The 10,021-nt window shown below is 39.7% G+C and overlaps 1 pseudogene; it reads right to left on the bottom strand.

Annotated features, from left to right (window-relative positions):
- Nucleotides 1-8,141: 8,141 nt before the first annotated feature.
- LOC118734841 lies at nucleotides 8,142-9,404 on the bottom strand (annotated as a pseudogene).
- Between the last annotated feature and the right edge of the window lie 617 nt (nucleotides 9,405-10,021).

Genomic DNA, 10,021 nt, shown 5'->3' with positions numbered 1-10,021 from the left:
ATCTTTTGGATCTCTGTGGGTGTGAGTGGGATTGCTTAAGGACTACAAGCAGTGTATACCGTGAGGTAGTTTGTATCCACAAAAGCGTCTTATATTCATCCAAATTTTCTTGGTAGGGGTGCTAGGATTAATTTCTGCTGTGAACTTTCGTAACGAATGTCTTTTAGAGGTTTTAATTTCTCGCTTTAATGCAGAGTTTGCCTTTTTATATTCAATTAAATTGAATTCAGTCATGTTCGTCCTGAATATATGAAACCGTCTGTTTTTCTCAGCTTTAAGCTTGCCTAGGTTATGATTCCACCACGGCACTGATCTCTGTTTTTTATTATTTCGTGTTTTAGGTATGGATTTATTAGCAGATTGTAGGATAATTTTCCTTAGATTGGCTGCTTCTGCATTAACATTACAGTTGATAGGTCGGATTGACTCGAAGTGAATACATTTATTTTCAAATAGTTCCCAGTTTGCAAGGTCAGTTTTGAATGAAGTCTTAGTGGTTGTGTTCGGTTGGTTAACAGACGGAAGGAGTGAAATGAGGATTGGGAAGTGATCGCTTCCGTTTAGATCATTGTGAGGACAATCAGCGTGAACTGCGAGATGGGGGGTACAGAAAGTCAGGTCTATGTGCGTGAGTGTGTTATGAGTGGAAAAGTATGTTGGCGATTTGTCGTTTAGTAGTACGAATTGGGATTGATTAACAAAATTCGACAATATGTTGCCCTTCCGGTTGTTAGCGCGTGAACCCCAACTTTGGTGCCAACAATTGAAGTCACCAGTGATAATGCACTAGTGGTTAGTTTGATTAAATACATTTTCTAGGTTGAGGTTATGGAGACGGTAGGATGGGGGACAATAGGCTGACGTGATTCTGAATTTTTTTGTTGAGTGTATTTCTAAACTTATGTTGTCAAAGTCCTTTTCAGTTTGAATTACTTCATGTTGTATAGATTTATGTACTAGTATAGCTACACCTCCGTATGATGAGTGTGAGTTGAATGACTACAAAAGGAAGTTGTTAGGAATTGGGACGTTTTGGAATTGTGTCGGGATGTGACTTTCTTGGATAGAAATGATCTAAGGTTTGTAATTGTTAATGAGGATAGCAATTCATTATAATTGTTAAGATATCCGTTCATATTCCATTGTATGATATGTAGTGACATGATGAATTATATGAGTGAGTTTATTTAAATATATATGTATGTATGTGTGTGTGTATTATAGAATGTAAGATATAAATTAAGTAGTTAAGTTAAGTAAGTCATTGATCCGTAAGCATTGATTCTGATGAATCAGAATCGATATCTGCACTAGGTAACGTTAAATCACAATCTTGCTTACAATTTCCCTTTACCTTGTTGATTTTTTTAACATGGCTTTTGTTCTGTTGGAGATGTTTTTTGGGTAGATTTTCGTTCTGTTATCTTTTGTAATTTGTTGCACAGTGCTTTTAGTTAAAGTGTTACTATTGAGTATGATGTCTGAGTAGTCCGTTTGCTCTCTCGGTTTGATACCTGATGAGTGTGATAGTTGAGATGTGTGTTGTAGATTCGTAGTATTGAGTGGGAATGTGAATTGAATGCTGTTGCTGGAAGTAGGGTTTGTGTTGCTTACTGTGGTGGTTTTTGCTGTCATTGATGAGTGTGGTGAGTCTGCGCTCTTGTTATACGAGTTGTTTGCTTGGTTGTTGGTAACTACTTGGTTTGTTTTTGCTATCTTTGATGAGTATGTTGCTGAGTTGAGTGGGTGACGTTCTTCGTATGTGGCTATCGCTCTTCGTCTATCAACTTTCTCTAGTGTGATGATCGCTTGTATTTCTTTTTCTTTAATGAATACCGGGCATTTCTTGTCGAGCGCATTGTGGTCAGCATTTTCTGATCCATTCTTAGTACAGCTAATGCAAGTTGATGGGTCAGTGCACTTGTCACTAGTTTCGAAGTCAATGTGAGAAGTTTTCGCGCAATTTGCGCATATTTTAGTGTTATTGCAGATTTTTACTCAGTGACCGTATTTTAGACAGTTCATGCATCTTAGTGGGAGGGGTATGTAGGGCCTTAGTTTTACTTTTTCATATCCGATCAGAATGTCGCTGGGTAGTATGGAGTTGTCGAATGTGATGATGAGTAAGCCTGTTTCGACTAAAATGTTTTCAATCTTTTTCTTAATTTTTCTTATTTCGCTTACGCCTTGGGTTTTAAGTTCGTTTTTTATTGTGTCTTCCGATATACCTATTAACTCACGTGAAAAGATGACACCTTTTGAGTGGTTGAGAGTATTGTGCTCAGACACTTCCACTTTAATATACGGGGATAGGGCAGACAATGTTATTAGTTTACTTGCTTGCACGAATGTTTTTGTCTTAACTAGAATACTTCCATTCCTCAATTTCTTGCACATTTCAACTTCACGCCGCTAACTGAGTCAATGACTTTTTTTATAAGAAAGGGGGACACTTTTGAGAGGGTTTCCGCGCTTTCAATTCTATTGATTATCAAGTATTTAGGTGTTTTAGAATTACTGGTTAATAGTTTGTATTTGTTGGTCTGGTACAAGAGCTGTTCTACAGCTTTGTCGCGATCAGGAGGATCAACCATTTGGCTAAAGTTTGTTGGTTCGTTAAATTTACTTGGGTTTTCACTCAAACAGGCGATAATATGTATACTAGTACGTACTGACAAATTACACGAGATTAGCGAATGAACCGTTCCGCGTGGGAGTCAGGCGTAAGCGATTTTTGTTTTACACCCTCTAAAACATGATGTAGTTTGCGTTGCCATATGGCAATACGGGGTCAATTTGGGTTAAGTTACTGTGTGTGGGTCAAATTCGGCTAAGCGAGTAGCTACCGCTTTTGCAAAAAACAAAGCTCGGCTGGATTGTTTCTGGCGAAGGTACGGCAAGGGTGCTAAGGCCATCATGCCTATCCGCAATCAATGTAGAAACGGAAATTGATTTCGACACGCGGTTAGACAATCTAGTAAAGGCCTTTTGGGAAGTGGAAGACTGCAGCGGTTCCATGCCACGGTTTACTGCGAAGGAAATCAAATGCGAAAATCACTTTCTTAAAAATTACCAGCGCCTGGAATCGGGTGAATACTCTGTGCGATTACCCTTCAAGACATCAGTTAAGCAGTTATCAACAGGCACTTCACCGTTTTAAAAACTTAGAACGAAAGCTTCAACATAAACTGGAAATAAAACAGCAATACTTGTCGTTCATGAAGGAGTATCAGGACCTTCAGCATATGTCGCTTGTTGGTAAATTACCAAGTCGATCTTCTGTAAATTTTTTGCCGCACCATTGCGTTTTAAAGGCTCATAGTACAACGACAAAGCTACGGGTAGTGTTTGATGGTTCTGCATCAACGACGAGTGGTTATTCGCTCAACGACCTACTAATGGCAGGCCCTACTATACAGCGTACACTTTTTGACACTCTTTTACAATTTCGGTCATTTGAGTTTGCTATTACTAGCGACATATTTATGCAAAATGTACCGCTGTGTTAGGATGGCATATGAAGACAGCTTTCTCCAGTGTATATTGTGGCGGGATAATCCAAGTAAAGACATCAGGGTTTACAAGCTAGATACCATAACTTATGGTACAAAGCTTGCATCGATTCTCGCCATCCGTGCAATGATTCAGTTGGCCGTTGCTGAAGGGCATGCGTATCCAATCGGTGCAAAGGTCATCTGCCGAGATTTTTATGTGGATGACATGATTTCTGGCGCCAATTCAATAGGCGAGGCTCGTGAAATTCTCCACCAAACAAGGGAGTTACTAGCCAAGGGGAATTTTAATTTGCGAAAGTGGTGTTCGAACGAACGTCGTGTGCTTGCTGACGTTGCAGCCGAGGACAGGGAGAATCTATTACAGTTTCATGATGGTACTAACGTTACAAAAACGCTTGGTTTAGTCTGGGAGCCCGACTCCGACATCTTCATATTTTCCTTTTCGCCACTCGTGCCACAATCGAAATTGACCAAGCGCGCAATTTTAGCCACCATTTCCCGACTGTATGATCCCCTTGGTTTAATCGGGCCCATCATAACGAAGGCCAAAATCTTCATGCAACAGCTTTGGAAGGAGAAATTACATTGGGACGAAAGCCTTCCACAATCATTACATTATACTTGGAAGGAAATATGAGAAGAGTACACCCTGGTTGATCGTTTCAGTTTTGATAGATATGTTTTGATCCCTGGCGCTAGCTTAGAGGTGCATGTATTCTTCGATGCAAGTTTTTTAGCATATGGCGTGTGCGTATACGTGCGTGCTGAGAAAGATGGAACCGTCCACACAAATCTTCTTTGCTCCAGGTCCCGCGTTGCACCACTAAAGACGCTGACTATACCAAAACTCGAGCTTTCAGCAGCCTTTCTGTTAGCCGAGGTAGTATCCAACATCTCTAAACAAAATATTTTTAAAGGTGAATTTCGTTGTGGGTCCGATTCGACCATAGTTCTGTCATGGTTACGTGATGAACTATCCAACTTTAATACTTTTGTGTCAAATCGAATCAGCAACATCCAAACTCTGACTAAGGGCATGAGTTGGCGGCACGTTCCCTCAGAGGTTAATCCCGCGGATATTCTGTCAAGGGGAACAAGCCATAGAGAGCTACTGAATTTGCCTCTTTGGAAGCACAGGCCAGACTTTCTTCGTGAAGCCCATCACAAATGGCCAGCTCGTCCCACTATGCTGCGAGACTTGCCGGATCGACGAAAACGTGCGCTGGTCTCGGTGGTAAGCGTAGATCTCACACTTAGCTACAAATGTCTTAACACGTTTAAGAGGCTACAACGAGTTTATGCGTACGTCTATCGATTTTCGAGGCCTGTCGGTACCAAATATTCTGGACCACTAAACACAAAGGAAATCCAGCACGGAACCTTTCTAATTCTTCGCATGATGCCGAGAGCAAGCCTACACAAGAAGTATCGGCTTTTGGACGCCGGAAATGAAGTGGAAGGCTCATCGGACATTCGATCACTAAATCCATTTATCGATCAGCATGGGTTGATTAGAGTTGGCGGCAGGCTGCAGCACTCCACATTGGGGTTTGAGGCGAAGCACCCCATCATTTTACCCAAGCGACATCCGGTAACGGATTCAATAATCAACCATTTTCATCAGCAAATGCTCCACGCGGGGCCCCAATCATTACTGGCATCTATACGGTTGCAGTATTGGCCCATTGGGGCAGAAAACCCGTTTAGAGTGTGGTTGATAAATGCATCCGCTGTTTTCGTGCCAAGCCTAAATTGATGAAGCACATTATCGGAAGTTTACCATCAGAAAGGGTGAACCCGGGTAGGACATTTTTAACTACGGGAGTGGACTTTTGCGGGCCGTTCATTATCAATCTGAAGTGCGAAACCGCCCTCCAATAAAATGCTACGTTAGCCTGTTTATATGCTTTACAACCAAGGCCATCCATCTGGAGTTGGTCAAAGATTTGTCCACACAATCGTTTCTAGCTGCCTTGAAAAGATTCGTGTATACGCGTGGAAGCTGTCAAACATGGTCTGACAACGCGACCAACTTTCTGGGTGCCAAAACCGAGTTAAAGGAACTAAAGGCGCTTTTTCTAAACGCCTCTCGTATGAAAGAAATACACGATCACTGCTTGAACAACGGTATTGATTGGAAATTTATTCCTGCGCGCTCTCCGCACTTTGGGGGCCTTTGGGAGGCCTCGATTAAACTAACGAAATTTCACCTAACGGGCTCCTCCACATTAAATTTTGAGGAATTTCGAACCCTAATATGCCAAATTTCTGCAATCATAAATTCGCGTCCATTATGTCCCATTTCAGAAAATGCTGATGATCTCGAAGTGCTGACTCCAGCCCATTTCCTGATGGGTGAACAGTTTACTTCTATCGCAGAACCCGACGTTACTACTTTAAACATTGGTCGCCTTAATCGATGGCAGAGAGTGTGCTACATGCAGCAGCAATTTTGGAAGAAATGGCAGACGGATTATTTGACTCTCCTTCAGCAACGGCATAAGTGGCATGGCTCCTCACCGAATCTGCGCGTTGGGGCTATGGTCCTAATTAATTACGAAAATCAACCCCCATTGAAGGGGCCCTTGGCGAGAGTCTTGGAAACGATCCCTGGTGACGACGGTGTAGTTCGAGTCGCGCTTTCAAAAACCGCCCAGGGAACCTAAAAAAGGGCGCTGACGAAACTATGCCTCCTGCCGATTTCAGATAATGTGGTTGAAGGCTGAAGCATTCAACGGGAGGAGGATGTTGTTAATCTGGCAGCACCGATTACTTACTGCTGATTTTTTATTCTATTGCTTTGCTTGTTCGTTCGTTATTCTTTCGACTTGTCAATTCCTACACGAGGAAAACGCTAATAAAATTTATCACTTAACCGCATTTTGTGTTGCGCATTTCTTTTTTAACCGACTTCCAAAAAAGGAGGAGGTTATTAGTTCGTCGGAATATTATTATTTATTTTTTTTTTTTTATGTATGTTACCGCATAACTTTGGACCTCGTCAACCGATTTCGATAATTGCATCGGAAAGCTAGTGTCTCAGAGGTAGTCCCATACTAATCTGGTTGAGATCCGATCCGTGGATCATGAGATATATATATATATATATTTTTTTTATATGGGAGTTGAAGTCGGGTTTTTGTTTGCTAAAAATTACTTGTTATTAATATAAAATTATTGGGAGCATCCTTGCATACCACGTTATTTAAGGTCGTTAAAAACGCTTAACGAATTAACACTTATCATGAGTTTAATTTTCTCGAGCCGGGTCACCTTTTCACTTTTGTTTCCGTGTATTCACTAAAGGCAAGTATGCAGCTCTCAAGAAAACGGTCAAGAAAAAAATTGCCATTATTTCGTGTTTGTGTCCAAGGAATTTTGACATCTGATACTTCACAGCCTGTTGCCTCACTCTTTCCTCAAGAAATAATGGAACGGACATATATTTCTGTTGCAAACATGGGTTGCCTTGCGCTCTTGTTTCCCAAAAAACTTTAGAAAACCGTAGTAGAATGCGTATCAAATTTCTTAAGAGCTGCGTAATGCCTCATGGAAATTTGACTGAAGAAAATTTCTTAGCCACTTCTTGTACGTCATTTTATATGCAATTTTTGCTTTTCTTGAGAGCTGCATACTGGCCTTAAGGTTGGGTGAAAATATTTCCGGCGAAATTTTGTTTGGTCGAAACTCACGATTAGGCTATTTGTAAAAAGTATCGTTAATTAATACAAAATTGTATGTATGTCATTAAAACTGACTGCAACATTTTTGACAAAGGTCGTATACGACAAAATTTTATTAAACTCATAAATGGTTGACACTAAACTCAAAAATAAGATAATTTATAATTTAAGAATTTCGTGAACTAGTACATAGCATTCTTCGACAATTTGGAGAAAATCTGTAGTCGTGTTTCTGAGAAATTGCATTCCAAACTTCCATCGTGATTTCCCGAAACCTGCCGAAAGTAACATGCAACAATCTTTTATCCAGGCGACTATATAACATTAAGCTAAAATATGCATCTAAATAAATTATAATTGTCATTATTTTCGCAGTTGAAGTATATGCAAGACGAGTAACAGGTAAATACATACATACATATGTAAGTATACCTAAATTAACACGTTGATCTTGTATATTTATCTCTCTCTAACGCATTCATTCTATATACGCCAGGACCAACGCCCGACGCAGTTATGTCTGTATTTAATAACGGCTCTGTGACAAAATATTCAAGAAATATGTTCGTAGATTTTATTTACTTCATTTCATACATTAACATTGATCTGTTTTTTTTTAATAAATACTTACGCTTAACCAACTTTTAGTTGTTCGGATCTAATTTTGGAACGCTTCATGAAACATTTTCATAGACGGTAAATGCAACCCTGGGTGCATCATTAATGAGCTTAAAAACCAAAATAAATAATTTAATTTGTGGATTGGAGTCTTTTGAAATGGCCTTTAGAGACGGCAATGGAATTTCGCATTATTCAAGGAATTGTGAATATAAATAAGCTGCCGTCCATTTGGCATATTTGCGGTTTAGACCGTCAGAAAGTTACAAAAAAAAAACATTATTTTCTATTATTATTATATATTTTTGAAATAAAAACACTCCACCTTGTACACCAAAAAATTTCTTTAAACCATCTTGCGCAGCAGTTTGTTGATCTTATCTTCACGGTTACCGAAATCACCAACCTCAACGTAGTGATTAGCCTTCTTGCGCCAGCCACCGGTTGGTGTTGAGCTTAATGGCCACAGGAAGTTGGAGGCTTTTTTGAAGTGGGATCCAACAGTGAATATTTCGTGCGCCAAATAATCAACGCACTGAATATCGTGCGCTTTGCGTAATTTGCGTTTGATCACAAATTTTTTAAGAGATTGGAACACATTGATGGTTGTGCTTGACAATTCCACGTTTGTAGATCAATTCCGAACTGATTTAAGATTTGGATAACCCCATGTGATATAGGGTTCGGCATTGCGTAGCATATTAGGTTCTTTCCCTAACAATCCGGACCGGATCCGGTAATTAGAGCATAAGCGAAAAGTTTGCTCTCAAAAATAGAACATAATCCAGAAGTACGGGAACGCAAAAAACCACATTTCGTGCCCAGAATTTGAGAAACAGCTGAATCGCGTTGTTTTTGTTTTTTTCACTTAAATGTAAACTTTTGGAAATTGAATTTTTGTTTCTAAATTTGATTTTAAGTATATAAAGATTGAAAATACACCAACAGGCCATTCACTATTCCTTAACAGCACCAAGTAAATGCAGGCAACATGTAAACACAAAACAGCTGATATGCACTTTAACATTTTATCCATTTTTACCCGGAGAAAAAGTCCGGGCTGTTTGTAGCGGGAAGAAGAAGACACTTACGATCCAATATGTTCCAATTTTTGCTCTCTATTACCCATTTTGTTGAGTACGGGAATGATTTCTGGGCTATTTTTGGCAACCTATTAATGGTTCAATTTGCTGAACAAACCGTGGTTAATGTGGCGAAAACGGAACAACAGTAAAACTTTACGCACTTTTAGGGCAACTTTGTTGATACCGCGGATGCAGATCACAAAAGCCAATTTGTCTTCTGCAGGCACGTTGAATGGGCCGCGTTTCTTTGCAAGACGGCGCAACTTATTCTGACGGCGTCAATCACGGAGATATTTTGCTTGATATTTCTCAGCATACACCAAGTTTTCACGTTTGCCGAGTGCAATCCCAGCAGAGCGCTTTAGTTTACGCTTGATCAGGGCAGCTCGTTTGCTGACCTGCTTCTTGCTGAACTTCAGCTTCGACTCGGGGACAGCAGGCAGCTTCCTGGAAGGTTGTTTGCCCTTTGCTACTGGCTTCTTAACGGCCGTGGGGGCAGTCATATTAACTTGTAACTTAGCACGTTGAGAAGGCGAAAAAAAAAGTTCGCCAAATGTTTGGAGCACATCTTAAATAACGCCACTCGATTTATAACATTTCTATTAAACACAATATCATTTAATTAAATACTTTTTTAATACATAGATATGCTGCAACCAGGCACTTACTTTCCCAAATTCCATCTTGCTTATCGGCATAATTTTCCAAATGTGCATGCGCTGCTACTTCATACTAATAACTTCATTTTCCAACTGCGCCTTTTTTGTTGCCTCAACATATCCCAAAAAGACATAAAATTTACATTAAACAATTGATATCGCAAAAATTAGCAACTAAAATACTCCCTTCATTATGTTTTGTTGTCAAATTTCTGAGAAATGTGAATTCACCACGATGCAATACAGAAAGAACAAGGGTCAGGGATGTAATTTTAAGTGGAACTATTATTCAGTGGCAATGCGCACGGCGTCCCGAGTAGCAAAATTAATTTGTATCAAATATAACACTAAACGGTGGTCCCAATACATTTTTTAATATTATTAAATAATCAGAGTACATACATTATATGGAATTTCTTTCAAAAATTAATTCACTATATGCATATTTTTATACCTTTCAT

Source organism: Rhagoletis pomonella, unplaced genomic scaffold, assembly GCF_013731165.1.
Source record: "Rhagoletis pomonella isolate Grant_MI unplaced genomic scaffold, Rhpom_1.0 Rhpom_scaffold_00002, whole genome shotgun sequence".
NCBI classification, from domain to species: Eukaryota; Metazoa; Arthropoda; class Insecta; order Diptera; family Tephritidae; genus Rhagoletis; species Rhagoletis pomonella.
This window is presented reverse-complemented; position numbering and strand designations above follow the sequence as displayed.